This window comes from Aplidium turbinatum, chromosome 6, assembly GCF_918807975.1.
Source record: "Aplidium turbinatum chromosome 6, kaAplTurb1.1, whole genome shotgun sequence".
Taxonomy (NCBI): domain Eukaryota; kingdom Metazoa; phylum Chordata; class Ascidiacea; order Aplousobranchia; family Polyclinidae; genus Aplidium; species Aplidium turbinatum.
The window spans coordinates 28,647,709-28,673,176 of record NC_137477.1 but is presented as its reverse complement, the minus strand read 5'-3'; the positions used below and the strand labels follow the sequence as shown (position 1 = coordinate 28,673,176).

The 25,468-nt window shown below is 41.3% G+C and overlaps 70 non-coding genes and 3 pseudogenes across 70 annotated transcripts; all 73 read left to right on the top strand.

Moving 5' to 3' along the window:
- The first annotated feature begins 181 nt into the window (after positions 1-181).
- Positions 182-300, top strand: LOC145773263 (5S ribosomal RNA). Its single transcript, XR_014289661.1, has one exon. It is a non-coding gene; the product is annotated as a 5S ribosomal RNA (ribosomal RNA).
- Positions 301-517: 217 nt separating this feature from the next.
- On the top strand, positions 518-636 carry LOC145773262 (5S ribosomal RNA). Its single transcript, XR_014289660.1, has one exon. It is a non-coding gene; the product is annotated as a 5S ribosomal RNA (ribosomal RNA).
- Positions 637-853: 217 nt separating this feature from the next.
- On the top strand, positions 854-972 carry LOC145773261 (5S ribosomal RNA). Its single transcript, XR_014289659.1, has one exon. It is a non-coding gene; the product is annotated as a 5S ribosomal RNA (ribosomal RNA).
- A 217-nt stretch (positions 973-1,189) lies between these two features.
- On the top strand, positions 1,190-1,308 carry LOC145773260 (5S ribosomal RNA). Its single transcript, XR_014289658.1, has one exon. It is a non-coding gene; the product is annotated as a 5S ribosomal RNA (ribosomal RNA).
- Positions 1,309-1,523: 215 nt separating this feature from the next.
- LOC145773348 (5S ribosomal RNA) lies at positions 1,524-1,642 on the top strand. Its single transcript, XR_014289740.1, has one exon. It is a non-coding gene; the product is annotated as a 5S ribosomal RNA (ribosomal RNA).
- Positions 1,643-1,864: 222 nt separating this feature from the next.
- Positions 1,865-1,983, top strand: LOC145773259 (5S ribosomal RNA). The gene has a single exon (XR_014289657.1). It is a non-coding gene; the product is annotated as a 5S ribosomal RNA (ribosomal RNA).
- Positions 1,984-2,200: 217 nt separating this feature from the next.
- LOC145773258 (5S ribosomal RNA) lies at positions 2,201-2,319 on the top strand. The gene has a single exon (XR_014289656.1). It is a non-coding gene; the product is annotated as a 5S ribosomal RNA (ribosomal RNA).
- A 217-nt stretch (positions 2,320-2,536) lies between these two features.
- LOC145773256 (5S ribosomal RNA) lies at positions 2,537-2,655 on the top strand. The gene has a single exon (XR_014289654.1). It is a non-coding gene; the product is annotated as a 5S ribosomal RNA (ribosomal RNA).
- Positions 2,656-2,870: 215 nt separating this feature from the next.
- LOC145773347 (5S ribosomal RNA) lies at positions 2,871-2,989 on the top strand. Its single transcript, XR_014289739.1, has one exon. It is a non-coding gene; the product is annotated as a 5S ribosomal RNA (ribosomal RNA).
- A 215-nt stretch (positions 2,990-3,204) lies between these two features.
- LOC145773255 (5S ribosomal RNA) lies at positions 3,205-3,323 on the top strand. Its single transcript, XR_014289653.1, has one exon. It is a non-coding gene; the product is annotated as a 5S ribosomal RNA (ribosomal RNA).
- Positions 3,324-3,540: 217 nt separating this feature from the next.
- On the top strand, positions 3,541-3,659 carry LOC145773254 (5S ribosomal RNA). Its single transcript, XR_014289652.1, has one exon. It is a non-coding gene; the product is annotated as a 5S ribosomal RNA (ribosomal RNA).
- A 215-nt stretch (positions 3,660-3,874) lies between these two features.
- Positions 3,875-3,993, top strand: LOC145773379 (5S ribosomal RNA). The gene has a single exon (XR_014289769.1). It is a non-coding gene; the product is annotated as a 5S ribosomal RNA (ribosomal RNA).
- Positions 3,994-4,208: 215 nt separating this feature from the next.
- LOC145773193 (5S ribosomal RNA) lies at positions 4,209-4,327 on the top strand. The gene has a single exon (XR_014289594.1). It is a non-coding gene; the product is annotated as a 5S ribosomal RNA (ribosomal RNA).
- A 238-nt stretch (positions 4,328-4,565) lies between these two features.
- On the top strand, positions 4,566-4,685 carry LOC145773404 (5S ribosomal RNA; annotated as a pseudogene).
- Positions 4,686-4,900: 215 nt separating this feature from the next.
- On the top strand, positions 4,901-5,019 carry LOC145773253 (5S ribosomal RNA). The gene has a single exon (XR_014289651.1). It is a non-coding gene; the product is annotated as a 5S ribosomal RNA (ribosomal RNA).
- Positions 5,020-5,239: 220 nt separating this feature from the next.
- On the top strand, positions 5,240-5,357 carry LOC145773400 (5S ribosomal RNA). Its single transcript, XR_014289790.1, has one exon. It is a non-coding gene; the product is annotated as a 5S ribosomal RNA (ribosomal RNA).
- Positions 5,358-5,578: 221 nt separating this feature from the next.
- LOC145773396 (5S ribosomal RNA) lies at positions 5,579-5,697 on the top strand. Its single transcript, XR_014289786.1, has one exon. It is a non-coding gene; the product is annotated as a 5S ribosomal RNA (ribosomal RNA).
- A 217-nt stretch (positions 5,698-5,914) lies between these two features.
- On the top strand, positions 5,915-6,033 carry LOC145773325 (5S ribosomal RNA). Its single transcript, XR_014289719.1, has one exon. It is a non-coding gene; the product is annotated as a 5S ribosomal RNA (ribosomal RNA).
- A 219-nt stretch (positions 6,034-6,252) lies between these two features.
- Positions 6,253-6,370, top strand: LOC145773405 (5S ribosomal RNA; annotated as a pseudogene).
- A 218-nt stretch (positions 6,371-6,588) lies between these two features.
- Positions 6,589-6,707, top strand: LOC145773402 (5S ribosomal RNA; annotated as a pseudogene).
- Positions 6,708-6,926: 219 nt separating this feature from the next.
- On the top strand, positions 6,927-7,044 carry LOC145773384 (5S ribosomal RNA). Its single transcript, XR_014289774.1, has one exon. It is a non-coding gene; the product is annotated as a 5S ribosomal RNA (ribosomal RNA).
- A 222-nt stretch (positions 7,045-7,266) lies between these two features.
- On the top strand, positions 7,267-7,385 carry LOC145773252 (5S ribosomal RNA). The gene has a single exon (XR_014289650.1). It is a non-coding gene; the product is annotated as a 5S ribosomal RNA (ribosomal RNA).
- A 214-nt stretch (positions 7,386-7,599) lies between these two features.
- Positions 7,600-7,718, top strand: LOC145772880 (5S ribosomal RNA). The gene has a single exon (XR_014289343.1). It is a non-coding gene; the product is annotated as a 5S ribosomal RNA (ribosomal RNA).
- Positions 7,719-7,940: 222 nt separating this feature from the next.
- LOC145773251 (5S ribosomal RNA) lies at positions 7,941-8,059 on the top strand. The gene has a single exon (XR_014289649.1). It is a non-coding gene; the product is annotated as a 5S ribosomal RNA (ribosomal RNA).
- Positions 8,060-8,273: 214 nt separating this feature from the next.
- Positions 8,274-8,392, top strand: LOC145773250 (5S ribosomal RNA). The gene has a single exon (XR_014289648.1). It is a non-coding gene; the product is annotated as a 5S ribosomal RNA (ribosomal RNA).
- Positions 8,393-8,612: 220 nt separating this feature from the next.
- LOC145773249 (5S ribosomal RNA) lies at positions 8,613-8,731 on the top strand. The gene has a single exon (XR_014289647.1). It is a non-coding gene; the product is annotated as a 5S ribosomal RNA (ribosomal RNA).
- Positions 8,732-8,953: 222 nt separating this feature from the next.
- Positions 8,954-9,072, top strand: LOC145773397 (5S ribosomal RNA). Its single transcript, XR_014289787.1, has one exon. It is a non-coding gene; the product is annotated as a 5S ribosomal RNA (ribosomal RNA).
- A 215-nt stretch (positions 9,073-9,287) lies between these two features.
- On the top strand, positions 9,288-9,406 carry LOC145773247 (5S ribosomal RNA). Its single transcript, XR_014289646.1, has one exon. It is a non-coding gene; the product is annotated as a 5S ribosomal RNA (ribosomal RNA).
- A 225-nt stretch (positions 9,407-9,631) lies between these two features.
- LOC145773246 (5S ribosomal RNA) lies at positions 9,632-9,750 on the top strand. The gene has a single exon (XR_014289645.1). It is a non-coding gene; the product is annotated as a 5S ribosomal RNA (ribosomal RNA).
- Positions 9,751-9,972: 222 nt separating this feature from the next.
- LOC145773244 (5S ribosomal RNA) lies at positions 9,973-10,091 on the top strand. The gene has a single exon (XR_014289643.1). It is a non-coding gene; the product is annotated as a 5S ribosomal RNA (ribosomal RNA).
- Positions 10,092-10,308: 217 nt separating this feature from the next.
- On the top strand, positions 10,309-10,427 carry LOC145773243 (5S ribosomal RNA). Its single transcript, XR_014289642.1, has one exon. It is a non-coding gene; the product is annotated as a 5S ribosomal RNA (ribosomal RNA).
- A 222-nt stretch (positions 10,428-10,649) lies between these two features.
- LOC145773242 (5S ribosomal RNA) lies at positions 10,650-10,768 on the top strand. The gene has a single exon (XR_014289641.1). It is a non-coding gene; the product is annotated as a 5S ribosomal RNA (ribosomal RNA).
- Positions 10,769-10,990: 222 nt separating this feature from the next.
- On the top strand, positions 10,991-11,109 carry LOC145773241 (5S ribosomal RNA). Its single transcript, XR_014289640.1, has one exon. It is a non-coding gene; the product is annotated as a 5S ribosomal RNA (ribosomal RNA).
- Positions 11,110-11,331: 222 nt separating this feature from the next.
- LOC145773240 (5S ribosomal RNA) lies at positions 11,332-11,450 on the top strand. The gene has a single exon (XR_014289639.1). It is a non-coding gene; the product is annotated as a 5S ribosomal RNA (ribosomal RNA).
- Positions 11,451-11,665: 215 nt separating this feature from the next.
- LOC145773239 (5S ribosomal RNA) lies at positions 11,666-11,784 on the top strand. The gene has a single exon (XR_014289638.1). It is a non-coding gene; the product is annotated as a 5S ribosomal RNA (ribosomal RNA).
- Positions 11,785-12,001: 217 nt separating this feature from the next.
- LOC145773238 (5S ribosomal RNA) lies at positions 12,002-12,120 on the top strand. Its single transcript, XR_014289637.1, has one exon. It is a non-coding gene; the product is annotated as a 5S ribosomal RNA (ribosomal RNA).
- A 215-nt stretch (positions 12,121-12,335) lies between these two features.
- On the top strand, positions 12,336-12,454 carry LOC145773237 (5S ribosomal RNA). The gene has a single exon (XR_014289636.1). It is a non-coding gene; the product is annotated as a 5S ribosomal RNA (ribosomal RNA).
- Positions 12,455-12,669: 215 nt separating this feature from the next.
- Positions 12,670-12,788, top strand: LOC145773236 (5S ribosomal RNA). Its single transcript, XR_014289635.1, has one exon. It is a non-coding gene; the product is annotated as a 5S ribosomal RNA (ribosomal RNA).
- A 217-nt stretch (positions 12,789-13,005) lies between these two features.
- LOC145773235 (5S ribosomal RNA) lies at positions 13,006-13,124 on the top strand. The gene has a single exon (XR_014289634.1). It is a non-coding gene; the product is annotated as a 5S ribosomal RNA (ribosomal RNA).
- A 215-nt stretch (positions 13,125-13,339) lies between these two features.
- On the top strand, positions 13,340-13,458 carry LOC145773233 (5S ribosomal RNA). Its single transcript, XR_014289632.1, has one exon. It is a non-coding gene; the product is annotated as a 5S ribosomal RNA (ribosomal RNA).
- A 222-nt stretch (positions 13,459-13,680) lies between these two features.
- On the top strand, positions 13,681-13,799 carry LOC145773231 (5S ribosomal RNA). The gene has a single exon (XR_014289631.1). It is a non-coding gene; the product is annotated as a 5S ribosomal RNA (ribosomal RNA).
- A 222-nt stretch (positions 13,800-14,021) lies between these two features.
- Positions 14,022-14,140, top strand: LOC145773230 (5S ribosomal RNA). The gene has a single exon (XR_014289630.1). It is a non-coding gene; the product is annotated as a 5S ribosomal RNA (ribosomal RNA).
- A 215-nt stretch (positions 14,141-14,355) lies between these two features.
- Positions 14,356-14,474, top strand: LOC145773229 (5S ribosomal RNA). Its single transcript, XR_014289629.1, has one exon. It is a non-coding gene; the product is annotated as a 5S ribosomal RNA (ribosomal RNA).
- Positions 14,475-14,696: 222 nt separating this feature from the next.
- Positions 14,697-14,815, top strand: LOC145773228 (5S ribosomal RNA). The gene has a single exon (XR_014289628.1). It is a non-coding gene; the product is annotated as a 5S ribosomal RNA (ribosomal RNA).
- A 217-nt stretch (positions 14,816-15,032) lies between these two features.
- Positions 15,033-15,151, top strand: LOC145773227 (5S ribosomal RNA). The gene has a single exon (XR_014289627.1). It is a non-coding gene; the product is annotated as a 5S ribosomal RNA (ribosomal RNA).
- Positions 15,152-15,365: 214 nt separating this feature from the next.
- LOC145773226 (5S ribosomal RNA) lies at positions 15,366-15,484 on the top strand. Its single transcript, XR_014289626.1, has one exon. It is a non-coding gene; the product is annotated as a 5S ribosomal RNA (ribosomal RNA).
- A 221-nt stretch (positions 15,485-15,705) lies between these two features.
- On the top strand, positions 15,706-15,824 carry LOC145773225 (5S ribosomal RNA). The gene has a single exon (XR_014289625.1). It is a non-coding gene; the product is annotated as a 5S ribosomal RNA (ribosomal RNA).
- Positions 15,825-16,044: 220 nt separating this feature from the next.
- LOC145773224 (5S ribosomal RNA) lies at positions 16,045-16,163 on the top strand. The gene has a single exon (XR_014289624.1). It is a non-coding gene; the product is annotated as a 5S ribosomal RNA (ribosomal RNA).
- Positions 16,164-16,380: 217 nt separating this feature from the next.
- Positions 16,381-16,499, top strand: LOC145773223 (5S ribosomal RNA). Its single transcript, XR_014289623.1, has one exon. It is a non-coding gene; the product is annotated as a 5S ribosomal RNA (ribosomal RNA).
- Positions 16,500-16,713: 214 nt separating this feature from the next.
- Positions 16,714-16,832, top strand: LOC145773221 (5S ribosomal RNA). Its single transcript, XR_014289621.1, has one exon. It is a non-coding gene; the product is annotated as a 5S ribosomal RNA (ribosomal RNA).
- Positions 16,833-17,053: 221 nt separating this feature from the next.
- On the top strand, positions 17,054-17,172 carry LOC145773220 (5S ribosomal RNA). Its single transcript, XR_014289620.1, has one exon. It is a non-coding gene; the product is annotated as a 5S ribosomal RNA (ribosomal RNA).
- Positions 17,173-17,392: 220 nt separating this feature from the next.
- On the top strand, positions 17,393-17,511 carry LOC145773374 (5S ribosomal RNA). The gene has a single exon (XR_014289765.1). It is a non-coding gene; the product is annotated as a 5S ribosomal RNA (ribosomal RNA).
- Positions 17,512-17,726: 215 nt separating this feature from the next.
- LOC145773219 (5S ribosomal RNA) lies at positions 17,727-17,845 on the top strand. Its single transcript, XR_014289619.1, has one exon. It is a non-coding gene; the product is annotated as a 5S ribosomal RNA (ribosomal RNA).
- A 220-nt stretch (positions 17,846-18,065) lies between these two features.
- LOC145773218 (5S ribosomal RNA) lies at positions 18,066-18,184 on the top strand. Its single transcript, XR_014289618.1, has one exon. It is a non-coding gene; the product is annotated as a 5S ribosomal RNA (ribosomal RNA).
- A 215-nt stretch (positions 18,185-18,399) lies between these two features.
- Positions 18,400-18,518, top strand: LOC145773217 (5S ribosomal RNA). The gene has a single exon (XR_014289617.1). It is a non-coding gene; the product is annotated as a 5S ribosomal RNA (ribosomal RNA).
- A 225-nt stretch (positions 18,519-18,743) lies between these two features.
- LOC145773216 (5S ribosomal RNA) lies at positions 18,744-18,862 on the top strand. Its single transcript, XR_014289616.1, has one exon. It is a non-coding gene; the product is annotated as a 5S ribosomal RNA (ribosomal RNA).
- Positions 18,863-19,084: 222 nt separating this feature from the next.
- Positions 19,085-19,203, top strand: LOC145773215 (5S ribosomal RNA). The gene has a single exon (XR_014289615.1). It is a non-coding gene; the product is annotated as a 5S ribosomal RNA (ribosomal RNA).
- A 217-nt stretch (positions 19,204-19,420) lies between these two features.
- Positions 19,421-19,539, top strand: LOC145773214 (5S ribosomal RNA). Its single transcript, XR_014289614.1, has one exon. It is a non-coding gene; the product is annotated as a 5S ribosomal RNA (ribosomal RNA).
- A 220-nt stretch (positions 19,540-19,759) lies between these two features.
- LOC145773213 (5S ribosomal RNA) lies at positions 19,760-19,878 on the top strand. Its single transcript, XR_014289613.1, has one exon. It is a non-coding gene; the product is annotated as a 5S ribosomal RNA (ribosomal RNA).
- A 220-nt stretch (positions 19,879-20,098) lies between these two features.
- Positions 20,099-20,217, top strand: LOC145773212 (5S ribosomal RNA). The gene has a single exon (XR_014289612.1). It is a non-coding gene; the product is annotated as a 5S ribosomal RNA (ribosomal RNA).
- Positions 20,218-20,436: 219 nt separating this feature from the next.
- LOC145773380 (5S ribosomal RNA) lies at positions 20,437-20,555 on the top strand. The gene has a single exon (XR_014289770.1). It is a non-coding gene; the product is annotated as a 5S ribosomal RNA (ribosomal RNA).
- Positions 20,556-20,769: 214 nt separating this feature from the next.
- LOC145773210 (5S ribosomal RNA) lies at positions 20,770-20,888 on the top strand. Its single transcript, XR_014289610.1, has one exon. It is a non-coding gene; the product is annotated as a 5S ribosomal RNA (ribosomal RNA).
- Positions 20,889-21,103: 215 nt separating this feature from the next.
- Positions 21,104-21,222, top strand: LOC145773209 (5S ribosomal RNA). Its single transcript, XR_014289609.1, has one exon. It is a non-coding gene; the product is annotated as a 5S ribosomal RNA (ribosomal RNA).
- A 231-nt stretch (positions 21,223-21,453) lies between these two features.
- LOC145773208 (5S ribosomal RNA) lies at positions 21,454-21,572 on the top strand. Its single transcript, XR_014289608.1, has one exon. It is a non-coding gene; the product is annotated as a 5S ribosomal RNA (ribosomal RNA).
- Positions 21,573-21,794: 222 nt separating this feature from the next.
- Positions 21,795-21,913, top strand: LOC145773207 (5S ribosomal RNA). The gene has a single exon (XR_014289607.1). It is a non-coding gene; the product is annotated as a 5S ribosomal RNA (ribosomal RNA).
- Positions 21,914-22,133: 220 nt separating this feature from the next.
- On the top strand, positions 22,134-22,252 carry LOC145773206 (5S ribosomal RNA). The gene has a single exon (XR_014289606.1). It is a non-coding gene; the product is annotated as a 5S ribosomal RNA (ribosomal RNA).
- Positions 22,253-22,469: 217 nt separating this feature from the next.
- LOC145773205 (5S ribosomal RNA) lies at positions 22,470-22,588 on the top strand. The gene has a single exon (XR_014289605.1). It is a non-coding gene; the product is annotated as a 5S ribosomal RNA (ribosomal RNA).
- A 221-nt stretch (positions 22,589-22,809) lies between these two features.
- Positions 22,810-22,928, top strand: LOC145773204 (5S ribosomal RNA). Its single transcript, XR_014289604.1, has one exon. It is a non-coding gene; the product is annotated as a 5S ribosomal RNA (ribosomal RNA).
- Positions 22,929-23,150: 222 nt separating this feature from the next.
- Positions 23,151-23,269, top strand: LOC145773203 (5S ribosomal RNA). The gene has a single exon (XR_014289603.1). It is a non-coding gene; the product is annotated as a 5S ribosomal RNA (ribosomal RNA).
- A 220-nt stretch (positions 23,270-23,489) lies between these two features.
- On the top strand, positions 23,490-23,608 carry LOC145773202 (5S ribosomal RNA). Its single transcript, XR_014289602.1, has one exon. It is a non-coding gene; the product is annotated as a 5S ribosomal RNA (ribosomal RNA).
- A 227-nt stretch (positions 23,609-23,835) lies between these two features.
- LOC145773201 (5S ribosomal RNA) lies at positions 23,836-23,954 on the top strand. The gene has a single exon (XR_014289601.1). It is a non-coding gene; the product is annotated as a 5S ribosomal RNA (ribosomal RNA).
- Positions 23,955-24,174: 220 nt separating this feature from the next.
- On the top strand, positions 24,175-24,293 carry LOC145773199 (5S ribosomal RNA). The gene has a single exon (XR_014289599.1). It is a non-coding gene; the product is annotated as a 5S ribosomal RNA (ribosomal RNA).
- A 228-nt stretch (positions 24,294-24,521) lies between these two features.
- LOC145773381 (5S ribosomal RNA) lies at positions 24,522-24,640 on the top strand. The gene has a single exon (XR_014289771.1). It is a non-coding gene; the product is annotated as a 5S ribosomal RNA (ribosomal RNA).
- Positions 24,641-25,468: the final 828 nt, after the last annotated feature.

The following is a 25,468-nucleotide window of genomic DNA, read 5'->3' as shown; positions in this document are numbered from 1 at the left end:
CGATACTATTACATTTAGGACAAAAATTTATTCATTTTACGTCATGAAAAGAGACCATTTCGCGAAAAACCTGGCATCGAATCCCAGCCTGGGCAGCTACGTTTCAATCGAGATTGCTTCAATTTGCTTTCGAGCTTCGTTCAAAAAGCAAGATAAAAGCGTTAGTTTAAATTGCACTGACGCCTACGACCATATCACGTTGAGAACACCCCATCTCGTCCGATCTGGGAAGTTAAGCAACGTCGAGCCTGGTTAGTACTTGGATGGGTGACCGCCTGGGAATACCAGGTGTTGTAGGCTTTTTTCTTTTCTTTTCATCTTTAATGAAAGACATCTCGATACTATTACATTTAGGACAAAAAATTATTCATTTTACGTCATGAAAAGAGACCATTTCGCGAAAAACCTGGCATCGAATCCCAGCCTGGGCAGCTACGTTTCAAACGAGATTGCTTCAATTTGCTTTAGAGCTTCGTTCAAAAAGCAAGATAAAAGCGTTAGTTTAAATTGCACTGACGCCTACGACCATATCACGTTGAGAACACCCCATCTCGTCCGATCTGGGAAGTTAAGCAACGTCGAGCCTGGTTAGTACTTGGATGGGTGACCGCCTGGGAATACCAGGTGTTGTAGGCTTTTTTCTTTTCTTTTCATCTTTAATGAAAGACATCTCGATACTATTACATTTAGGACAAAAAATTATTCATTTTACGTCATGAAAAGAGACCATTTCGCGAAAAACCTGGCATCGAATCCCAGCCTGGGCAGCTACGTTTCAAACGAGATTGCTTCAATTTGCTTTAGAGCTTCGTTCAAAAAGCAAGATAAAAGCGTTAGTTTAAATTGCACTGACGCCTACGACCATATCACGTTGAGAACACCCCATCTCGTCCGATCTGGGAAGTTAAGCAACGTCGAGCCTGGTTAGTACTTGGATGGGTGACCGCCTGGGAATACCAGGTGTTGTAGGCTTTTTTCTTTTCTTTTCATCTTTAATGAAAGACATCTCGATACTATTACATTTAGGACAAAAAATTATTCATTTTACGTCATGAAAAGAGACCATTTCGCGAAAAACCTGGCATCGAATCCCAGCCTGGGCAGCTACGTTTCAAACGAGATTGCTTCAATTTGCTTTAGAGCTTCGTTCAAAAAGCAAGATAAAAGCGTTAGTTTAAATTGCACTGACGCCTACGACCATATCACGTTGAGAACACCCCATCTCGTCCGATCTGGGAAGTTAAGCAACGTCGAGCCTGGTTAGTACTTGGATGGGTGACCGCCTGGGAATACCAGGTGTTGTAGGCTTTTTTCTGTTTTTCATCTTTAATGAAAGATATCTCGATACTATTACAGTTAGGACAAAAGTTTATTCATTTTACGTCATGAAAAGAGACCATTTCGCGAAAAACCTGGCATCGAATCCCAGCCTGGGCAGCTACGTTTCAAACGAGATTGCTTCAATTTGCTTTAGAGCTTCGTTCAAAAAGCAAGATAAAAGCGTTAGTTTAAATTGCACTGACGCCTACGACCATATCACGTTGAGAACACTCCATCTCGTCCGATCTGGAAAGTTAAGCAATGTCGAGCCTGGTTAGTACTTGGATGGGTGACCGCCTGGGAATACCAGGTGTTGTAGGCTTTTTTCTTTTCTTTTCTTTTAATCTTTAATGAAAGATATCTCGATACTATTACATTTAGGACAAAAATTTATTCATTTTACGTCATGAAAAGAGACCATTTCGCGAAAAACCTGGCATCGAATCCCAGCCTGGGCAGCTACGTTTCAAACGAGATTGCTTCAATTTGCTTTCGAGCTTCGTTCAAAAAGCAAGATAAAAGCGTTAGTTTAAATTGCACTGACGCCTACGACCATATCACGTTGAGAACACCCCATCTCGTCCGATCTGGGAAGTTAAGCAACGTCGAGCCTGGTTAGTACTTGGATGGGTGACCGCCTGGGAATACCAGGTGTTGTAGGCTTTTTTCTTTTCTTTTCATCTTTAATGAAAGACATCTCGATACTATTACATTTAGGACAAAAATTTATTCATTTTACGTCATGAAAAGAGACCATTTCGCGAAAAACCTGGCATCGAATCCCAGCCTGGGCAGCTACGTTTCAAACGAGATTGCTTCAATTTGCTTTAGAGCTTCGTTCAAAAAGCAAGATAAAAGCGTTAGTTTAAATTGCACTGACGCCTACGACCATATCACGTTGAGAACACCCCATCTCGTCCGATCTGGGAAGTTAAGCAACGTCGAGCCTGGTTAGTACTTGGATGGGTGACCGCCTGGGAATACCAGGTGTTGTAGGCTTTTTTCTTTTCTTTTCATCTTTAATGAAAGACATCTCGATACTATTACATTTAGGACAAAAAATTATTCATTTTACGTCATGAAAAGAGACCATTTCGCGAAAAACCTGGCATCGAATCCCAGCCTGGGCAGCTACGTTTCAAACGAGATTGCTTCAATTTGCTTTAGAGCTTCGTTCAAAAAGCAAGATAAAAGCGTTAGTTTAAATTGCACTGACGCCTACGACCATATCACGTTGAGAACACCCCATCTCGTCCGATCTGGGAAGTTAAGCAACGTCGAGCCTGGTTAGTACTTGGATGGGTGACCGCCTGGGAATACCAGGTGTTGTAGGCTTTTTTCTGTTTTTCATCTTTAATGAAAGATATCTCGATACTATTACAGTTAGGACAAAAGTTTATTCATTTTACGTCATGAAAAGAGACCATTTCGCGAAAAACCTGGCATCGAATCCCAGCCTGGGCAGCTACGTTTCAAACGAGATTGCTTCAATTTGCTTTAGAGCTTCGTTCAAAAAGCAAGATAAAAGCGTTAGTTTAAATTGCACTGACGCCTACGACCATATCACGTTGAGAACACTCCATCTCGTCCGATCTGGAAAGTTAAGCAATGTCGAGCCTGGTTAGTACTTGGATGGGTGACCGCCTGGGAATACCAGGTGTTGTAGGCTTTTTTCTGTTTTTCATCTTTAATGAAAGATATTTCGATACTACTACAGTTAGGACAAAAATTTATTCATTTTACGTTATGAAAAGAGACCATTTCGCGAAAAACCTAGCATCGAATCCCAGCCTGGGCAGCTACGTTTCAAACGAGATTGCTTCAATTTGCTTTAGAGCTTCGTTCAAAAAGCAAGATAAAAGCGTTAGTTTAAATTGCACTGACGCCTACGACCATATCACGTTGAGAACACCCCATCTCGTCCGATCTGGGAAGTTAAGCAACGTCGAGCCTGGTTAGTACTTGGATGGGTGACCGCCTGGGAATACCAGGTGTTGTAGGCTTTTTTCTTTTCTTTTCATCTTTAATGAAAGACATCTCGATACTATTACATTTAGGACAAAAAATTATTCATTTTACGTCATGAAAAGAGACCATTTCGCGAAAAACCTGGCATCGAATCCCAGCCTGGGCAGCTACGTTTCAAACGAGATTGCTTCAATTTGCTTTAGAGCTTCGTTCAAAAAGCAAGATAAAAGCGTTAGTTTAAATTGCACTGACGCCTACGACCATATCACGTTGAGAACACCCCATCTCGTCCGATCTGGGAAGTTAAGCAACGTCGAGCCTGGTTAGTACTTGGATGGGTGACCGCCTGGGAATACCAGGTGTTGTAGGCTTTTTTCTGTTTTTCATCTTTAATGAAAGATATCTCGATACTATTACAGTTAGGACAAAAGTTTATTCATTTTACGTCATGAAAAGAGACCATTTCGCGAAAAACCTGGCATCGAATCCCAGCCTGGGCAGCTACGTTTCAAACGAGATTGCTTCAATTTGCTTTAGAGCTTCGTTCAAAAAGCAAGATAAAAGCGTTAGTTTAAATTGCACTGACGCTTACGACCATATCACGTTGAGAACACTCCATCTCGTCCGATCTGGAAAGTTAAGCAATGTCGAGCCTGGTTAGTACTTGGATGGGTGACCGCCTGGGAATACCAGGTGTTGTAGGCTTTTTTCTGTTTTTCATCTTTAATGAAAGATATTTCGATACTACTACAGTTAGGACAAAAATTTATTCATTTTACGTTATGAAAAGAGACCATTTCGCGAAAAACCTAGCATCGAATCCCAGCCTGGGCAGCTACGTTTCAAACGAGATTGCTTCAATTTGCTTTAGAGCTTCGTTCAAAAAGCAAGATAAAAGCGTTAGTTTAAATTGCACTGACGCCTACGACCATATCACGTTGAGAACACCCCATCTCGTCCGATCTGGGAAGTTAAGCAACGTCGAGCCTGGTTAGTACTTGGATGGGTGACCGCCTGGGAATACCAGGTGTCGTAGGCTTTTTTCTTTTCTTTTCTTTTCTTTTAATCTTTAATGAAAGATATCTCGATATTATTACATTTAGGACAAAAATTTATTCATTTTACGTCATGAAAAGAGACCATTTCGCGAAAAACCTGGCATCGAATCCCAGCCTGGGCAGCTACGTTTCAAACGAGATTTTCAACGAGATTGCTTCAATTTGCTTTAGAGCTTCGTTCAAAAAGCAAGATAAAAGCGTTAGTTTAAATGCACTGACGCCTACGACCATACCAGGTTGAGTAGACCCGATCTCGTTCGATCTCCGAAGTTAAGCAACCTCGAGCTCTGGATAGTACTTGGATGGGTGACCGCCTGGGAATACCAGATGTTGTAGGCTTTTTTCTGTTTTTCATCTTTAATGAAAGATATCTCGATACTATTACATTTAGGACAAAAGTTTATTCATTTTACGTCATGAAAAGAGACCATTTCGCAAAAAACCTAGCATCGAATCCCAGCCTGGGCAGCTACGTTTCAAACGAGATTGCTTCAATTTGCTTAGAGCTTCGTTCAAAAAGCAAGATAAAAGCGTTAGTTTAAAATTGCACTGACGCCTACGACCATATCACGTTGAGAACACCCCATCTCGTCCGATCTGGGAAGTTAAGCAACGTCGAGCCTGGTTAGTACTTGGATGGGTGACCGCCTGGGAATACCAGGTGTTGTAGGCTTTTTACTTTTCTTTCTTTTGATCTTTAATGAAAGATATCTCGATATTATTTCCCTTTGGACAAAAAGTTATGCACTTTACGTCATGAAAGAGACCATTTTCGCGAAAAACCTGGCATCAAATCCCAGCCTGGACAACTACGTTTGAAAGGAGACTGCTTTAATTTGCTTTAAAGCTCGTTCAAAAAGCAAGATAAAAGCGTTCTTTTAAACTGCACTAACGCCTACGACCATACCAGGTTGAGTAGACCCGATCTCGTTCGATCTGGAAGTTAAGCAACCTCGGGCCCGGTTAGTACTTGGATGGGTGACCGCCTGGGAATACCGGGTGTTGTAGGCTTTTTTCTTTTCTGTTTTTCATCTTTAATGAAAGATATCTCGATACTATTACATTTAGGACAAAAATTTATTCATTTTACGTCATGAAAAGAGACCATTTCGCAAAAAAACCTGGCATCGAATCCCAGCTTGGGCAGCTACGTTTCAAACGAGATTGCTTCAATTTGCTTTAGAGCTTCGTTCAAAAAGCAAGATAAAAGCGTTAGTTTAAATTGCACTGACGCCTACGACCATACCAGGTTGAGTAGACCCGATCTCGTTCGATCTCGGAAGTTAAGCAACCTCGGGCCCGGTTAGTACTTGGATGGGTGACCGCCTGGGAATACCATGTGTTGTAGGCTTTTTTCTGTTTTTCATCTTTAATGAAAGATATCTCGATACTATTACAGTTAGGACAAAAGTTTATTCATTTTACGTCATGAAAAGAGACCATTTCGCGAAAAACCCTAGCATCGAATCCCAGCCTGGGCAGCTACGTTTCAAACGAGATTGCTTCAATTTGCTTTAGAGCTTCGTTCAAAAAGCAAGATAAAAGCGTTAGTTTAAATTGCACTGACGGCCTACGACCATATCACGTTGAGATCACCCCATCTCGTCCGATCTGGGAAGTTAAGCAACGTCGAGCCTGGTTAGTACTTGGATGGGTGACCGCCTGGGAATACCAGGTGTTGTAGGCTTTTTTCTTTTCTTTTCTTTTAATCTTAATGAAAGATATCTCGATACTATTACATTTAGGACAAAATTTATTCATTTTACGTCATGAAAAGAGACCATTTCGCGAAAAACCTGCATCGAATCCCAGCCTGGGCAGCTACGTTTCAAACGAGATTGCTTCAATTTGCTTTCGAGCTTCGTTCAAAAAGCAAGATAAAAGCGTTAGTTTAAATTGCACTGACGCCTACGACCATATCACGTTGAGAACACCCCATCTCGTCCGATCTGGGAAGTTAAGCAACGTCGAGCCTGGTTAGTACTTGATGGGTGACCCGCCTGGGAATACCAGGTGTGTAGGTCTTTTTTCTTTTCTTTTCATCTTTAATGAAAGACATCTCGATACTATTACATTTAGGACAAAAAATTATTCATTTTACGTCATGAAAAGAGACCATTTCGCGAAAAACCTGGCATCGAATCCCAGCCTGGGCAGCTACGTTTCAAACGAGATTGCTTCAATTTGCTTTAGAGCTTCGTTCAAAAAGCAAGATAAAAGCGTTAGTTTAAATTGCACTGACGCCTACGACCATATCACGTTGAGAACCACCCCATCTCGTCCGATCTGGAAGTTAAGCAACCTCGAGCCTGGTTAGTACTTGGATGGGTGACCGCCTGGGAATACCAGGTGTTGTAGGCTTTTTTCTTTCTGTTTTTCATCTTTAATGAAAGATATCTCGATACTATTACATTTAGGACAAAAATTTATTCATTTTACGTCATGAAAAGAGACCATTTCGCAAAAACATGGCATCGAATCCCAGCCTGGGCAGCTACGTTTTCAAACGAGATTGCTTCAATTTGCTTTAGAGCTTCGTTCAAAAAACAAGATAAAAGCGTTAGTTTAAATTGCACTGACGCCTACGACCATATCACGTTGAGACACCCCATCTCGTCCGATCTGGGAAGTTAAGCAACGTCGAGCCTGGTTAGTACTTGGATGGGTGACCGCCTGGGAATACCAGGTGTTGTAGGCTTTTTTCTTTTCTGTTTTTCATCTTTAATGAAAGATATCTCGATACAATTACATTTAGGACAAAAATTTATTCATTTTTACGTCATGAAAAGAGACCATTTCGCAAAAAACATGGCATCGAATCCCAGCCTGGGCAGCTACGTTTCAAACGAGATTGCTTCAATTTGCTTTAGAGCTTCGTTCAAAAAAACAAGATAAAAGCGTTAGTTTAAATTGCACTGACGCCTACGACCATATCACGTTGAGAACACCCCATCTCGTCCGATCTGGGAAGTTAAGCAACGTCGAGCCTGGTTAGTACTTGGATGGGTGACCGCCTGGGAATACCAGGTGTTGTAGGCTTTTTCTGTTTTTCATCTTTAATGAAAGATATCTCGATACTATTACAGTTAGGACAAAAGTTATTCATTTTACGTCATGAAAAGAGGACCATTTTGCGAAAAACCTAGCATCGAATCCCAGCCTGGGCAGCTACGTTTCAAACGAGATTGCTTCAATTTGCTTTAGAGCTTCGTTCAAAAAGCAAGATAAAAGCGTTAGTTTAAATTGCACTGACGCCTACGACCATATCACGTTGAGAACACCCCATCTCGTCCGATCTGGGAAGTTAAGCAACGTCGAGCCTGGTTAGTACTTGGATGGGTGACCGCCTGGGAATACCAGGTGTCGTAGGCTTTTTTCTTTCTTTTCTTTTCTTTGATCTTTAATGAAAGATATCTCGATATTATTACATTTAGGACAAAATTTATTCATTTTACGTCATGAAAAGAGACCATTTGCGAAAAACCCTAATCGAATCCCAGCCTGGGCAGCTACGTTTCAAACGAGATTGCTTCAATTTGCTTTAGAGCTTCGTTCAAAAAGCGAGATAAAAGCGTTAGTTTAAATTGCACTGACGCCTACGACCATATCACGTTGAGAACACCCCATCTCGTCCGATCTGGGAAGTTAAGCAACGTCGAGCCTGGTTAGTACTTGGATGGGTGACCGCCTGGGAATACCAGGTGTTGTAGGCTTTTTTCTGTTTTTCATCTTTAATGAAAGATATCTCGATACTATTACATTTAGGACAAAAGTTTATTCATTTTACGTCATGAAAGAGACCATTTCGCAAAAAACCTAGCATCGAATCCCAGCCTGGGCAGCTACGTTTCAAACGAGATTGCTTCAATTTGCTTTAGAGCTTCGTTCAAAAAGCAAGATAAAAGCGTTAGTTTAAATTGCACTGACGCCTACGACCATATCACGTTGAGAACACCCCATCTCGTCCGATCTGGGAAGTTAAGCAACGTCGAGCCTGGTTAGTACTTGGATGGGTGACCGCCTGGGAATACCAGGTGTTGTAGGCTTTTTTCTTTTCTTTCTTTGATCTTTAATGAAAGATATCTCGATATTATTTCCCTTTGGACAAAAAGTTATGCACTTTACGTCATGAAAAGAGACCATTTCGCGAAAAACCTGGCATCAAATCCCAGCCTGGACAACTACGTTTGAAAGGAGACTGCTTTAATTTGCTTTAAAGCTTCGTTCAAAAAGCAAGATAAAAGCGTTGTTTTATACTGCACTAACGCCTACGACCATATCACGTTGAGAACACCCCATCTCGTCCGATCTGGGAAGTTAAGCAACGTCGAGCCTGGTTAGTACTTGGATGGGTGACCGCCTGGGAATACCAGGTGTTGTAGGCTTTTTTCTTTTCTTTTCTTTTAATCTTTAATGAAAGATATCTCGATACTATTACATTTAGGACAAAAATTTATTCATTTTACGTCATGAAAAGAGACCATTTCGCAAAAAACCTGGCATCGAATCCCAGCTTGGGCAGCTACGTTTCAAACGAGATTGCTTCAATTTGCTTTAGAGCTTCGTTCAAAAAGCAAGATAAAAGCGTTAGTTTAAATTGCACTGACGCCTACGACCATATCACGTTGAGAACACCCCATCTCGTCCGATCTGGGAAGTTAAGCAACGTCGAGCCTGGTTAGTACTTGGATGGGTGACCGCCTGGGAATACCATGTGTTGTAGCCTTTTTTCTGTTTTTCATCTTTAATGAAAGATATCTCGATACTATTACAGTTAGGACAAAAGTTTATTCATTTTACGTCATGAAAAGAGACCATTTCGCGAAAAACCTAGCATCGAATCCCAGCCTGGGCAGCTACGTTTCAAACGAGATTGCTTCAATTTGCTTTAGAGCTTCGTTCAAAAAGCAAGATAAAAGCGTTAGTTTAAATTGCACTGACGCCTACGACCATATCACGTTGAGAACACCCCATCTCGTCCGATCTGGGAAGTTAAGCAACGTCGAGCCTGGTTAGTACTTGGATGGGTGACCGCCTGGGAATACCAGGTGTTGTAGGCTTTTTTCTTTTCTTTTCTTTCTTTTGATCTTTAATGAAAGATATCTCGATATTATTTCCCTTTGGACAAAAAGTTATGCACTTTACGTCATGAAAAGAGACCATTTTGCGAAAAACCCTAATCGAATCCCAGCCTGGACAGCTACGTTTGAAAGGAGACTGCTTCAATTTGCTTTAAAGCTTTGTTCAAAAAGCAAGATAAAAGCGTTGTTTTAAACTGCACTAACGCCTACGACCATATCACGTTGAGAACACCCCATCTCGTCCGATCTGGGAAGTTAAGCAACGTCGAGCCTGGTTAGTACTTGGATGGGTGACCGCCTGGGAATACCAGGTGTTGTAGGCTTTTTTCTTTTCTTTTCTTTTAATCTTTAATGAAAGATATCTCGATACTATTACATTTAGGACAAAAATTTATTCATTTTACGTCATGAAAAGAGACCATTTCGCGAAAAACCTGGCATCGAATCCCAGCCTGGGCAGCTACGTTTCAAACGAGATTGCTTCAATTTGCTTTCGAGCTTCGTTCAAAAAGCAAGATAAAAGCGTTAGTTTAAATTGCACTGACGCCTACGACCATATCACGTTGAGAACACCCCATCTCGTCCGATCTGGGAAGTTAAGCAACGTCGAGCCTGGTTAGTACTTGGATGGGTGACCGCCTGGGAATACCAGGTGTTGTAGGCTTTTTTCTTTTCTTTTCATCTTTAATGAAAGACATCTCGATACTATTACATTTAGGACAAAAAATTATTCATTTTACGTCATGAAAAGAGACCATTTCGCGAAAAACCTGGCATCGAATCCCAGCCTGGGCAGCTACGTTTCAAACGAGATTGCTTCAATTTGCTTTAGAGCTTCGTTCAAAAAGCAAGATAAAAGCGTTAGTTTAAATTGCACTGACGCCTACGACCATATCACGTTGAGAACACCCCATCTCGTCCGATCTGGGAAGTTAAGCAACGTCGAGCCTGGTTAGTACTTGGATGGGTGACCGCCTGGGAATACCAGGTGTTGTAGGCTTTTTTCTTTTCTTTTCTTTTAATCTTTAATGAAAGATATCTCGATACTATTACATTTAGGACACAAATTTATTCATTTTACGTCATGAAAAGAGACCATTTCGCGAAAAACCTGGCATCGAATCCCAGCCTGGGCAGCTACGTTTCAAACGAGATTGCTTCAATTTGCTTTGGAGCTTCGTTCAAAAAGCAAGATAAAAGCGTTAGTTTAAATTGCACTGACGCCTACGACCATATCACGTTGAGAACACCCCATCTCGTCCGATCTGGGAAGTTAAGCAACGTCGAGCCTGGTTAGTACTTGGATGGGTGACCGCCTGGGAATACCAGGTGTTGTAGGCTTTTTTCTTTTCTTTTCTTTTAATCTTTAATGAAAGATATCTCGATACTATTACATTTAGGACAAAAATTTATTCATTTTACGTCATGAAAAGAGACCATTGCGCGAAAAACCTGGCATCGAATCCCAGCCTGGGCAGCTACGTTTCAAACGAGATTGCTTCAATTTGCTTTAGAGCTTCGTTCAAAAAGCAAGATAAAAGCGTTAGTTTAAATTGCACTGATGCCTACGACCATATCACGTTGAGAACACCCCATCTCGTCCGATCTGGGAAGTTAAGCAACGTCGAGCCTGGTTAGTACTTGGATGGGTGACCGCCTGGGAATACCAGGTGTTGTAGGCTTTTTTCTTTTCTTTTCTTTTGATCTTTAATGAAAGATATCTCGATACTATTACATTTAGGACAAAAATTTATTCATTTTACGTCATGAAAAGAGACCATTTCGCGAAAAACCTGGCATCGAATCCCAGCCTGGGCAGCTACGTTTCAAACGAGATTGCTTCAATTTGCTTTGGAGCTTCGTTCAAAAAGCAAGATAAAAGCGTTAGTTTAAATTGCACTGACGCCTACGACCATATCACGTTGAGAACACCCCATCTCGTCCGATCTGGGAAGTTAAGCAACGTCGAGCCTGGTTAGTACTTGGATGGGTGACCGCCTGGGAATACCAGGTGTTGTAGGCTTTTTTCTGTTTTTCATCTTTAATGAAAGATATCTCGATACTATTACAGTTAGGACAAAAGTTTATTCATTTTACGTCATGAAAAGAGACCATTTTGCGAAAAACCTAGCATCGAATCCCAGCCTGGGCAGCTACGTTTCAAACGAGATTGCTTCAATTTGCTTTAGAGCTTCGTTCAAAAAGCAAGATAAAAGCGTTAGTTTAAATTGCACTGACGCCTACGACCATATCACGTTGAGAACACCCCATCTCGTCCGATCTGGGAAGTTAAGCAACGTCGAGCCTGGTTAGTACTTGGATGGGTGACCGCCTGGGAATACCAGGTGTTGTAGGCTTTTTTCTTTTCTTTTCATCTTTAATGAAAGACATCTCGATACTATTACATTTAGGACAAAAAATTATTCATTTTACGTCATGAAAAGAGACCATTTCGCGAAAAACCTGGCATCGAATCCCAGCCTGGGCAGCTACGTTTCAAACGAGATTGCTTCAATTTGCTTTAGAGCTTCGTTCAAAAAGCAAGATAAAAGCGTTAGTTTAAATTGCACTGACGCCTACGACCATATCACGTTGAGAACACCCCATCTCGTCCGATCTGGGAAGTTAAGCAACGTCGAGCCTGGTTAGTACTTGGATGGGTGACCGCCTGGGAATACCAGGTGTTGTAGGCTTTTTTCTGTTTTTCATCTTTAATGAAAGATATCTCGATACTATTACATTTAGGACAAAAATTTATTCATTTTACGTCATGAAAAGAGACCATTTCGCGAAAAACCTGGCATCGAATCCCAGCCTGGGCAGCTACGTTTCAAACGAGATTGCTTCAATTTGCTTTAGAGCTTCGTTCAAAAAGCAAGATAAAAGCGTTAGTTTAAATTGCACTGACGCCTACGACCATATCACGTTGAGAACACCCCATCTCGTCCGATCTGGGAAGTTAAGCAACGTCGAGCCTGGTTAGTACTTGGATGGGTGACCGCCTGGGAATACCAGGTGTTGTAGGCTTTTTTCTGTTTTTCATCTTTAATGAAAGATATCTCGATACTATTACAGTTAGGACAAAAGTTTATTCATTTTACGTCATGAAAAGAGACCATTTTGCGAAAAACCTAGCATCGAATCCCAGCCTGGGCAGCTACGTTTCAAACGAGATTGCTTCAATTTGCTTTAGAGCTTCGTTCAAAAAGCAAGATAAAAGCGTTAGTTTAAATTGCACTGACGCCTACGACCATATCACGTTGAGAACACCCCATCTCGTCCGATCTGGGAAGTTAAGCAACGTCGAGCCTGGTTAGTACTTGGATGGGTGACCGCCTGGGAATACCAGGTGTTGTAGGCTTTTTTCTTTTCTTTTCATCTTTAATGAAAGACATCTCGATACTATTACATTTAGGACAAAAAATTATTCATTTTACGTCATGAAAAGAGACCATTTCGCGAAAAACCTGGCATCGAATCCCAGCCTGGGCAGCTACGTTTCAAACGAGATTGCTTCAATTTGCTTTAGAGCTTCGTTCAAAAAGCAAGATAAAAGCGTTAGTTTAAATTGCACTGACGCCTACGACCATATCACGTTGAGAACACCCCATCTCGTCCGATCTGGGAAGTTAAGCAACGTCGAGCCTGGTTAGTACTTGGATGGGTGACCGCCTGGGAATACCAGGTGTTGTAGGCTTTTTTCTGTTTTTCATCTTTAATGAAAGATATCTCGATACTATTACATTTAGGACACAAATTTATTCATTTTACGTCATGAAAAGAGACCATTTCGCGAAAAACCTGGCATCGAATCCCAGCCTGGGCAGCTACGTTTCAAACGAGATTGCTTCAATTTGCTTTAGAGCTTCGTTCAAAAAGCAAGATAAAAGCGTTAGTTTAAATTGCACTGACGCCTACGACCATATCACGTTGAGAACACCCCATCTCGTCCGATCTGGGAAGTTAAGCAACGTCGAGCCTGGTTAGTACTTGGATGGGTGACCGCCTGGGAATACCAGGTGTTGTAGGCTTTTTTCTTTTCTTTTCTTTTAATCTTTAATGAAAGATATCTCGATACTATTACATTTAGGACAAAAATTTATTCATTTTACGTCATGAAAAGAGACCATTGCGCGAAAAACCTGGCATCGAATCCCAGCCTGGGCAGCTACGTTTCAAACGAGATTGCTTCAATTTGCTTTAGAGCTTCGTTCAAAAAGCAAGATAAAAGCGTTAGTTTAAATTGCACTGACGCCTACGACCATATCACGTTGAGAACACCCCATCTCGTCCGATCTGGGAAGTTAAGCAACGTCGAGCCTGGTTAGTACTTGGATGGGTGACCGCCTGGGAATACCAGGTGTTGTAGGCTTTTTTCTTTTCTTTTCTTTTGATCTTTAATGAAAGATATCTCGATACTATTACATTTAGGACAAAAATTTATTCATTTTACGTCATGAAAAGAGACCATTTCGCGAAAAACCTGGCATCGAATCCCAGCCTGGGCAGCTACGTTTCAAACGAGATTACTTCAATTTGCTTTGGAGCTTCGTTCAAAAAGCAAGATAAAAGCGTTAGTTTAAATTGCACTGACGCCTACGACCATATCACGTTGAGAACACCCCATCTCGTCCGATCTGGGAAGTTAAGCAACGTCGAGCCTGGTTAGTACTTGGATGGGTGACCGCCTGGGAATACCAGGTGTTGTAGGCTTTTTTCTGTTTTTCATCTTTAATGAAAGATATCTCGATACTATTACAGTTAGGACAAAAGTTTATTCATTTTACGTCATGAAAAGAGACCATTTTGCGAAAAACCTAGCATCGAATCCCAGCCTGGGCAGCTACGTTTCAAACGAGATTGCTTCAATTTGCTTTAGAGCTTCGTTCAAAAAGCAAGATAAAAGCGTTAGTTTAAATTGCACTGACGCCTACGACCATATCACGTTGAGAACACCCCATCTCGTCCGATCTGGGAAGTTAAGCAACGTCGAGCCTGGTTAGTACTTGGATGGGTGACCGCCTGGGAATACCAGGTGTTGTAGGCTTTTTTCTTTTCTTTTCTTTTAATCTTTAATGAAAGATATCTCGATACTATTACATTTAGGACAAAAATTTATTCATTTTACGTCATGAAAAGAGACCATTTCGCGAAAAACCTGGCATCGAATCCCAGCCTGGGCAGCTACGTTTCAAACGAGATTGCTTCAATTTGCTTTCGAGCTTCGTTCAAAAAGCAAGATAAAAGCGTTAGTTTAAATTGCACTGACGCCTACGACCATATCACGTTGAGAACACCCCATCTCGTCCGATCTGGGAAGTTAAGCAACGTCGAGCCTGGTTAGTACTTGGATGGGTGACCGCCTGGGAATACCAGGTGTTGTAGGCTTTTTTCTTTTCTTTTCATCTTTAATGAAAGACATCTCGATACTATTACATTTAGGACAAAAAATTATTCATTTTACGTCATGAAAAGAGACCATTTCGCGAAAAACCTGGCATCGAATCCCAGCCTGGGCAGCTACGTTTCAAACGAGATTGCTTCAATTTGCTTTAGAGCTTCGTTCAAAAAGCAAGATAAAAGCGTTAGTTTAAATTGCACTGACGCCTACGACCATATCACGTTGAGAACACCCCATCTCGTCCGATCTGGGAAGTTAAGCAACGTCGAGCCTGGTTAGTACTTGGATGGGTGACCGCCTGGGAATACCAGGTGTTGTAGGCTTTTTCTGTTTTTCATCTTTAATGAAAGATATCTCGATACTATTACATTTAGGACAAAAGTTTATTCATTTTACGTCATGAAAAGAGACCATTTCGCAAAAAACCTAGCATCGAATCCCAGCCTGGGCAGCTACGTTTCAAACGAGATTGCTTCAATTTGCTTTAGAGCTTCGTTCAAAAAGCAAGATAAAAGCGTTAGTTTAAATTGCACTGACGCCTACGACCATATCACGTTGAGAACACCCCATCTCGTCCGATCTGGGAAGTTAAGCAACGTCGAGCCTGGTTAGTACTTGGATGGGTGACCGCCTGGGAATACCAGGTGTTGTAGGCTTTTTTCTTTTCTTTCTTTTGATCTTTAATGAAAGATATCTCGATATTATTTCCCTTTGGACAAAAAGCTATGCACGTTACGTCATGAAAAGAGACCATTTCGCGAAAAACCTGGCATCAAATCCCAGCCTGGACAACTACGTTTGAAAGGAGACTGCTTTAATTTGCTTTAAAGCTTCGTTCAAAAAGCAAGATAAAAGCGTTGTTTTAAACTGCACTAACGCCTACGACCATATCACGTTGAGAACACCCCATCTCGTCCGATCTGGGAAGTTAAGCAACGTCGAGCCTGGTTAGTACTTGGATGGGTGACCGCCTGGGAATACCAGGTGTTGTAGGCTTTTTTCTTTTCTGTTTTTCATCTTTAATGAAAGATATCTCGATACTATTACATTTAGGACAAAAATTTATTCATTTTACGTCATGAAAAGAGACCATTTCGCAAAAAACCTGGCATCGAATCCCAGCCTGGGCAGCTACGTTTCAAACGAGATTGCTTCAATTTGCTTTCGAGCTTCGTTCAAAAAGCAAGATAAAAGCGTTAGTTTAAATTGCACTGACGCCTACGACCATATCACGTTGAGAACACCCCATCTCGTCCGATCTGGGAAGTTAAGCAACGTCGAGCCTGGTTAGTACTTGGATGGGTGACCGCCTGGGAATACCAGGTGTTGTAGGCTTTTTTCTTTTCTTTTCATCTTTAATGAAAGACATCTCGATACTATTACATTTAGGACAAAAAATTATTCATTTTACGTCATGAAAAGAGACCATTTCGCGAAAAACCTGGCATCGAATCCCAGCCTGGGCAGCTACGTTTCAAACGAGATTGCTTCAATTTGCTTTAGAGCTTCGTTCAAAAAGCAAGATAAAAGCGTTAGTTTAAATTGCACTGACGCCTACGACCATATCACGTTGAGAACACCCCATCTCGTCCGATCTGGGAAGTTAAGCAACGTCGAGCCTGGTTAGTACTTGGATGGGTGACCGCCTGGGAATACCAGGTGTTGTAGGCTTTTTCTGTTTTTCATCTTTAATGAAAGATATCTCGATACTATTACATTTAGGACAAAAGTTTATTCATTTTACGTCATGAAAAGAGACCATTTCGCAAAAAACCTAGCATCGAATCCCAGCCTGGGCAGCTACGTTTTAAACGAGATTGCTTCAATTTGCTTTAGAGCTTCGTTCAAAAAGCAAGATAAAAGCGTTAGTTTAAATTGCACTGACGCCTACGACCATATCACGTTGAGAACACCCCATCTCGTCCGATCTGGGAAGTTAAGCAACGTCGAGCCTGGTTAGTACTTGGATGGGTGACCGCCTGGGAATACCAGGTGTTGTAGGCTTTTTTCTTTTCTTTCTTTTGATCTTTAATGAAAGATATCTCGATATTATTTCCCTTTGGACAAAAAGCTATGCACGTTACGTCATGAAAAGAGACCATTTCGCGAAAAACCTGGCATCAAATCCCAGCCTGGACAACTACGTTTGAAAGGAGACTGCTTTAATTTGCTTTAGAGCTTCGTTCAAAAAGCAAGATAAAAGCGTTGTTTTAAATTGCACTAACGCCTACGACCATATCACGTTGAGAACACCCCATCTCGTCCGATCTGGGAAGTTAAGCAACGTCGAGCCTGGTTAGTACTTGGATGGGTGACCGCCTGGGAATACCAGGTGTTGTAGGCTTTTTTCTTTTCTGTTTTTCATCTTTAATGAAAGATATCTCGATACTATTACATTTAGGACAAAAATTTATTCATTTTACGTCATGAAAAGAGACCATTTCGCAAAAAACCTGGCATCGAATCCCAGCCTGGGCAGCTACGTTTCAAACGAGATTGCTTCAATTTGCTTTAGAGCTTCGTTCAAAAAGCAAGATAAAAGCGTTAGTTTAAATTGCACTGACGCCTACGACCATATCACGTTGAGAACACCCCATCTCGTCCGATCTGGGAAGTTAAGCAACGTCGAGCCTGGTTAGTACTTGGATGGGTGACCGCCTGGGAATACCATGTGTTGTAGGCTTTTTTCTGTTTTTCATCTTTAATGAAAGATATCTCGATACTATTACAGTTAGGACAAAAGTTTATTCATTTTACGTCATGAAAAGAGACCATTTCGCGAAAAACCTAGCATCGAATCCCAGCCTGGGCAGCTACGTTTCAAACGAGATTGCTTCAATTTGCTTTAGAGCTTCGTTCAAAAAGCAAGATAAAAGCGTTAGTTTAAATTGCACTGACGCCTACGACCATATCACGTTGAGAACACCCCATCTCGTCCGATCTGGGAAGTTAAGCAACGTCGAGCCTGGTTAGTACTTGGATGGGTGACCGCCTGGGAATACCAGGTGTTGTAGGCTTTTTTCTTTTCTGTTTTTCATCTTTAATGAAAGATATCTCGATACTATTACATTTAGGACAAAAATTTATTCAATTTACGTCATGAAAAGAGACCATTTCGCAAAAAACATGGCATCGAATCCCAGCCTGGGCAGCTACGTTTCAAACGAGATTGCTTCAATTTGCTTTAGAGCTTCGTTCAAAAAACAAGATAAAAGCGTTAGTTTAAATTGCACTGACGCCTACGACCATATCACGTTGAGAACACCCCATCTCGTCCGATCTGGGAAGTTAAGCAACGTCGAGCCTGGTTAGTACTTGGATGGGTGACCGCCTGGGAATACCAGGTGTTGTAGGCTTTTTTCTGTTTTTCATCTTTAATGAAAGATATCTCGATACTATTACAGTTAGGACAAAAGTTTATTCATTTTACGTCATGAAAAGAGACCATTTTGCGAAAAACCTGGCATCGAATCCCAGCCTGGGCAGCTACGTTTCAAACGAGATTGCTTCAATTTGCTTTAGAGCTTCGTTCAAAAAGCAAGATAAAAGCGTTAGTTTAAATTGCACTGACGCCTACGACCATATCACGTTGAGAACACCCCATCTCGTCCGATCTGGGAAGTTAAGCAACGTCGAGCCTGGTTAGTACTTGGATGGGTGACCGCCTGGGAATACCAGGTGTTGTAGGCTTTTTTCTTTTCTTTTCTTTCTTTTGATCTTTAATGAAAGATATCTCGATATTATTTCCCTTTGGACAAAAAGTTATGCACTTTACGTCATGAAAAGAGACCATTTTGCGAAAAACCCTAATCGAATCCCAGCCTGGACAGCTACGTTTGAAAGGAGACTGCTTCAATTTGCTTTAAAGCTTTGTTCAAAAAGCAAGATAAAAGCGTTGTTTTAAACTGCACTAACGCCTACGACCATATCACGTTGAGAACACCCCATCTCGTCCGATCTGGGAAGTTAAGCAACGTCGAGCCTGGTTAGTACTTGGATGGGTGACCGCCTGGGAATACCAGGTGTTGTAGGCTTTTTTCTTTTCTTTTCTTTTAATCTTTAATGAAAGATATCTCGATACTATTACATTTAGGACAAAAATTTATTCATTTTACGTCATGAAAAGAGACCATTTCGCGAAAAACCTGGCATCGAATCCCAGCCTGGGCAGCTACGTTTCAAACGAGATTGCTTCAATTTGCTTTCGAGCTTCGTTCAAAAAGCAAGATAAAAGCGTTAGTTTAAATTGCACTGACGCCTACGACCATATCACGTTGAGAACACCCCATCTCGTCCGATCTGGGAAGTTAAGCAACGTCGAGCCTGGTTAGTACTTGGATGGGTGACCGCCTGGGAATACCAGGTGTTGTAGGCTTTTTTCTTTTCTTTTCATCTTTAATGAAAGACATCTCGATACTATTACATTTAGGACAAAAAATTATTCATTTTACGTCATGAAAAGAGACCATTTCGCGAAAAACCTGGCATCGAATCCCAGCCTGGGCAGCTACGTTTCAAACGAGATTGCTTCAATTTGCTTTCGAGCTTCGTTCAAAAAGCAAGATAAAAGCGTTAGTTTAAATTGCACTGACGCCTACGACCATATCACGTTGAGAACACCCCATCTCGTCCGATCTGGGAAGTTAAGCAACGTCGAGCCTGGTTAGTACTTGGATGGGTGACCGCCTGGGAATACCAGGTGTTGTAGGCTTTTTTCTTTTCTGTTTTTCATCTTTAATGAAAGATATCTCGATACTATTACATTTAGGACAAAAATTTATTCATTTTACGTCATGAAAAGAGACCATTTCGCAAAAAACATGGCATCGAATCCCAGCCTGGGCAGCTACGTTTCAAACGAGATTGCTTCAATTTGCTTTAGAGCTTCGTTCAAAAAACAAGATAAAAGCGTTAGTTTAAATTGCACTGACGCCTACGACCATATCACGTTGAGAACACCCCATCTCGTCCGATCTGGGAAGTTAAGCAACGTCGAGCCTGGTTAGTACTTGGATGGGTGACCGCCTGGGAATACCAGGTGTTGTAGGCTTTTTTCTTTTCTGTTTTTCATCTTTAATGAAAGATATCTCGATACTATTACATTTAGGACAAAAATTTATTCATTTTACGTCATGAAAAGAGACCATTTCGCAAAAAACATGGCATCGAATCCCAGCCTGGGCAGCTACGTTTCAAACGAGATTGCTTCAATTTGCTTTAGAGCTTCGTTCAAAAAACAAGATAAAAGCGTTAGTTTAAATTGCACTGACGCCTACGACCATATCACGTTGAGAACACCCCATCTCGTCCGATCTGGGAAGTTAAGCAACGTCGAGCCTGGTTAGTACTTGGATGGGTGACCGCCTGGGAATACCAGGTGTTGTAGGCTTTTTTCTTTTCTGTTTTTCATCTTTAATGAAAGATATCTCGATACTATTACATTTAGGACAAAATTTATTCATTTTACGTCATGAAAAGAGACCATTTCGCAAAAAACATGGCATCGAATCCCAGCCTGGACAGCTACGTTTCAAACGAGATTGCTTCAATTTGCTTTAGAGCTTCGTTCAAAAAACAAGATAAAAGCGTTAGTTTAAATTGCACTGACGCCTACGACCATATCACGTTGAGAACACCCCATCTCGTCCGATCCGGGAAGTTAAGCAACGTCGAGCCTGGTTAGTACTTGGATGGGTGACCGCCTGGGAATACCAGGTGTTGTAGGCTTTTTCTGTTTTTCATCTTTAATGAAAGATATCTCGATACTATTACATTTAGGACAAAAATTTATTCATTTTACGTCATGAAAAGAGACCATTTCGCAAAAAACATGGCATCGAATCCCAGCCTGGGCAGCTACGTTTCAAACGAGATTGCTTCAATTTGCTTTAGAGCTTCGTTCAAAAAGCAAGATAAAAGCGTTAGTTTAAATTGCACTGACGCCTACGACCATATCACGTTGAGAACACCCCATCTCGTCCGATCTGGGAAGTTAAGCAACGTCGAGCCTGGTTAGTACTTGGATGGGTGACCGCCTGGGAATACCAGGTGTTGTAGGCTTTTTTCTGTTTTTCATCTTTAATGAAAGATATCTCGATACTATTACAGTTAGGACAAAAGTTTATTCATTTTACGTCATGAAAAGAGACCATTTTGCGAAAAACCTGGCATCGAATCCCAGCCTGGGCAGCTACGTTTCAAACGAGATTGCTTCAATTTGCTTTAGAGCTTCGTTCAAAAAGCAAGATAAAAGCGTTAGTTTAAATTGCACTGACGCCTACGACCATATCACGTTGAGAACACCCCATCTCGTCCGATCTGGGAAGTTAAGCAACGTCGAGCCTGGTTAGTACTTGGATGGGTGACCGCCTGGGAATACCAGGTGTTGTAGGCTTTTTTCTTTTCTTTTCTTTTCTTTTCTTTTGATCTTTAATGAAAGATATCTCGATATTATTTCCCTTTGGACAAAAAGTTATGCACTTTACGTCATGAAAAGAGACCATTTTGCGAAAAACTCTAATCGAATCCCAGCCTGGACAGCTACGTTTGAAAGGAGACTGCTTCAATTTGCTTTAAAGCTTTGTTCAAAAAGCAAGATAAAAGCGTTGTTTTAAACTGCACTAACGCCTACGACCATATCACGTTGAGAACACCCCATCTCGTCCGATCTGGGAAGTTAAGCAACGTCGAGCCTGGTTAGTACTTGGATGGGTGACCGCCTGGGAATACCAGGTGTTGTAGGCTTTTTTCTTTTCTTTTCTTTTAATCTTTAATGAAAGATATCTCGATACTGTTACATTTAGGACAAAAATTTATTCATTTTACGTCATGAAAAGACACAATTTCGCGAAAAACCTGGCATCGAAGCCCAGCTTGGGCAGCTACGTTTCAAACGAGATTGCTTCAATTTGCTTTAGAGCTTCGTTCAAAAAGCAAGATAAAAGCGTTAGTTTAAATTGCACTGACGCCTACGACCATATCACGTTGAGAACACCCCATCTCGTCCGATCTGGGAAGTTAAGCAACGTCGAGCCTGGTTAGTACTTGGATGGGTGACCGCCTGGGAATACCAGGTGTTGTAGGCTTTTTTCTTTTCTGTTTTTCATCTTTAATGAAAGACATCTCGATACTGTTACATTTAGGACAAAAATTTATTCATTTTACGTCATGAAAAGAGACCATTGCGCGAAAAACCTGGCATCGAATCCCAGCCTGGGCAGCTACGTTTCAAACGAGATTGCTTCAATTTGCTTTAGAGCTTCGTTCAAAAAGCAAGATAAAAGCGTTAGTTTAAATTGCACTGACGCCTACGACCATATCACGTTGAGAACACCCCATCTCGTCCGATCTGGGAAGTTAAGCAACGTCGAGCCTGGTTAGTACTTGGATGGGTGACCGCCTGGGAATACCAGGTGTTGTAGGCTTTTTTCTTTTCTTTTAATCTTTAATGAAAGATATCTCGATACTATTACATTTAGGACAAAAATTTATTCATTTTACGTCATGAAAAGAGACCATTTCGCGAAAAACCTGGCATCGAATCCAAGCCTGGGCAGCTACGTTTCAAACGAGATTGCTTCAATTTGCTTTAGAGCTTTGTTCAAAAAGCAAGATAAAAGCGTTGTTTTAAACTGCACTAACGCCTACGACCATATCACGTTGAGAACACCCCATCTCGTCCGATCTGGGAAGTTAAGCAACGTCGAGCCTGGTTAGTACTTGGATGGGTGACCGCCTGGGAATACCAGGTGTTGTAGGCTTTTTTCTTTTCTTTTCTTTTGATCTTTAATGAAAGATATCTCGATATTATTTCCCTTTGGACAAAAAGTTATGCACTTTACGTCATGAAAAGAGACCATTTTGCGAAAAACCCTAATCGAATCCCAGCCTGGACAGCTACGTTTGAAAGGAGACTGCTTCAATTTGCTTTAAAGCTTTGTTCAAAAAGCAAGATAAAAGCGTTGTTTTAAACTGCACTAACGCCTACGACCATATCACGTTGAGAACACCCCATCTCGTCCGATCTGGGAAGTTAAGCAACGTCGAGCCTGGTTAGTACTTGGATGGGTGACCGCCTGGGAATACCAGGTGTTGTAGGCTTTTTTCTTTTCTTTTCTTTTAATCTTTAATGAAAGATATCTCGATACTATTACATTTAGGACACAAATTTATTCATTTTACGTCATGAAAAGAGACCATTTCGCGAAAAACCTGGCATCGAATCCCAGCCTGGGCAGCTACGTTTCAAACGAGATTGCTTCAATTTGCTTTAGAGCTTCGTTCAAAAAGCAAGATAAAAGCGTTAGTTTAAATTGCACTGACGCCTACGACCATATCACGTTGAGAACACCCCATCTCGTCCGATCTGGGAAGTTAAGCAACGTCGAGCCTGGTTAGTACTTGGATGGGTGACCGCCTGGGAATACCAGGTGTTGTAGGCTTTTTTCTTTTCTGTTTTTCATCTTTAATGAAAGATATCTCGATACTATTACATTTAGGACAAAAATTTATTCATTTTACGTCATGAAAAGAGACCATTTCGCAAAAAACCTGGCATCGAATCCAAGCCTGGGCAGCTACGTTTCAAACGAGATTGCTTCAAGTTGCTTTAGAGCTTCGTTCAAAAAGCAAGATAAAAGCGTTAGTTTAAATTGCACTGACGCCTACGACCATATCACGTTGAGAACACCCCATCTCGTCCGATCTGGGAAGTTAAGCAACGTCGAGCCTGGTTAGTACTTGGATGGGTGACCGCCTGGGAATACCAGGTGTTGTAGGCTTTTTTCTTTTCTTTTCTTTTCTTTTGATCTTTAATGAAAGATATCTCGATACTATTACATTTAGGACAAAAATTCATTCATTTTACGTCATGAAAAGAGACCATTTCGCGAAAAACCTGGCATCGAATCCCAGCCTGGGCAGCTACGTTTCAAACGAGATTGCTTCAATTTGCTTTAGAGCTTCGTTCAAAAAGCAAGATAAAAGCGTTAGTTTAAATTGCACTGACGCCTACGACCATATCACGTTGAGAACACCCCATCTCGTCCGATCTGGGAAGTTAAGCAACGTCGAGCCTGGTTAGTACTTGGATGGGTGACCGCCTGGGAATACCAGGTGTTGTAGGCTTTTTTCTTTTCTTTTCTTTTGATCTTTAATGAAAGATATCTCGATATTATTTCCCTTTGGACAAAAAGTTATGCACTTTACGTCATGAAAAGAGACCATTTTGCAAAAACCCTAATCGAATCCCAGCCTGGACAACTACGTTTGAAAGGCGACTGCTTCAATTTGCTTTAAAGCTTTGTTCAAAAAGCAAGATAAAAGCGTTGTTTTAAACTGCACTAACGCCTACGACCATATCACGTTGAGAACACCCCATCTCGTCCGATCTGGGAAGTTAAGCAACGTCGAGCCTGGTTAGTACTTGGATGGGTGACCGCCTGGGAATACCAGGTGTTGTAGGCTTTTTTCTTTTTTCTTTTCTTTTTTTTGATCTTTAATGAAAGATATCTCGATATTATTTCCCTTTGGACAAAAAGTTATGCACTTTACGTCATGAAAAGAGACCACTTCGCGAAAAACCTGGCATCAAATCCCAGCCTGGGCAGCTACGTTTCAAACGAGATTGCTTTAATTTGCTGTAGAGCTTCGTTCAAAAAGCAAGATAAAAGCGTTGTTTTAAACTGCACTAACGCCTACGACCATATCACGTTGAGAACACCCCATCTCGTCCGATCTGGGAAGTTAAGCAACGTCGAGCCTGGTTAGTACTTGGATGGGTGACCGCCTGGGAATACCAGGTGTTTTAGGCTTTTTTCTTTTCTTTTCTTTTGATCTTTAATGAAAGATATCTCGATACTATTACATTTAGGACAAAAATTCATTCATTTTACGTCATGAAAAGAGACCATTTCGCGAAAAACCTGGCATCGAATCCCAGCCTGGGCAGCTACGTTTCAAACGAGATTGCTTCAATTTGCTTTAGAGCAGGGCTTCCCGATTCGTTTATCACCCCGCACCCCATGGGATTGATGAAGCCAATCTCACACCCCCTGTTTTGAAGTGGAGTGTTTCTGAGAAATAATTCAAAATATGTACGAAGACCACGCAGAAAAGGAGCTCACCGTCCTTTATATGGCTAATAAATAGGAAAAAGGACAGCCTTCAACAACACGATCACACAAAATCAGCAGCGTAGCCAGGAATTTTGAGAGGGGGTTTTTTGAAGACCGGGGGGCGAAGCCCGACGGCGTGTTCGTGTAAGACGGCACCCAGCGGCGGGGGGGGCTGGGGGGAATCCCCCAGAAAATTTTGAAAACGTACTTTGAATTTGGTGCATTCTGAGAGCATTTTAAACAAAAACGTGGGTATGAATATTCCTGTAAAATGGTGCTATCAGGTGGCATAGCAAAAGGATAAGACCATGTTTTCTTCGGCATTTTTCGGAAATAAAGCTAAAGTCTCTATGTTTTCTTGTTGCTAATTCCTGGCTGAGATGTTTGAATGTTTGGTATTGGCAAAACTCGCTCTTTTAATGCAGTTTTGTTTAAAATTAGGCAATTTTCTTTTAGACTCAAAGCATCAATTTCAAGCATAAAGAGACTGGAATCATCATTTTCAATATCGTGACGTCACACGCG